Below are 1,175 nucleotides of genomic sequence, written 5' to 3' on the forward strand. Positions count from 1 at the left end.
CACAAAATGTGTAGTAGGCAAGTTGCATTAGAAGAAATGGTATTTTTTAAATACAAGTTTTCCTTAGCACTAGGGCAGCTCAAAATTATTGGCTATTGACAACTTAAAATAATAAAAAAAATACCAGTCTAACGGTTAGACACGATAGAAGTGAAACCTTCCGTAAAACAAATTGAGAGAGAATAAGACGAAAGCAGCATTAGGAGCGGGATAATTATAGGTTCATTATAATATTGCTATAAAGTTCATATTTTATTTTCTTCATTTTATTATTATTCATCCTCAATGTTTTCAATTTCAACAAATGATACGAGTGGCTTATGATAGATAAAATATGATACAAATGCTTTGGTTTCGATGTTGTCAAAAAAAATACCCAAATGGACCGAAGAAACAGACTTACAAATTTCTTCCATTTTCGTCTACTTGTATTCATATAAAAATTTATGTCTCTTCCCACCAAAGCTAAATGTATTAGTATATTTCTTCTTGTATTTATTCAAGGCCGAAACCCGGCGGTACTGCAATACCGGGCCAACCCGTGGCAGAGGTGGAGCAAGCCCCTAAAACACTCCGCCCATTTACAAAAATCAGTTTAACATTTGTTGTCCTCCGATGGAGGATCTATCAGATGTTAAGCTACACTTCTCGCTTCTCGGCCTTATGGCTAAGATAGATCCTGCATCGGAGGACAACTAATGTTAAGCTGATTTTAATATATCTAGCGAACCGTCACTCTCGAAAAGAGTGCGGGAATTTAACTACACTTTGATCTTAGCCATAAGGCCGAGAAGCGATAACCATACACACAACAAACTACCTTGTCAATACATTTTCTAATAAATCTTTTGAGAATTACACGCTCACAAAAATTAATGTACGAAATATTTATACCGATTCACTTAAACTGACTTTCAGTATCTAAACCAAAAATAGAAAAGCCAAAATCCTGTTTTCAATAAATAATCAGAAATATCCTACAATGCAAATTTCAAAAAAAAAAAAATTTTTTTTTTCTTGTGATTCGAACCAAGAATTTTGGATCGGAAGCTCACATTGCTAGCCGCTCGGCTATCGCGCCATGCTGTCGGCGCTGGCCTAAAAGTTATTTAGTTCGTCGCTACGTTTATATCAACATATAATATAACGCTTCGTAACTAAATAACTTTTAGGCC

At 34.9% G+C, this 1,175-nt stretch overlaps 1 pseudogene; it reads right to left on the minus strand.

The window, feature by feature from the left end:
- Positions 1–495: 495 nt before the first annotated feature.
- Positions 496–798, minus strand: LOC129243178 (U2 spliceosomal RNA; annotated as a pseudogene).
- Positions 799–1,175: the final 377 nt, after the last annotated feature.

Source organism: Anastrepha obliqua, chromosome 3 (genome assembly GCF_027943255.1).
Source record: "Anastrepha obliqua isolate idAnaObli1 chromosome 3, idAnaObli1_1.0, whole genome shotgun sequence".
In the NCBI taxonomy this organism is placed as follows: Eukaryota; Metazoa; Arthropoda; class Insecta; order Diptera; family Tephritidae; genus Anastrepha; species Anastrepha obliqua.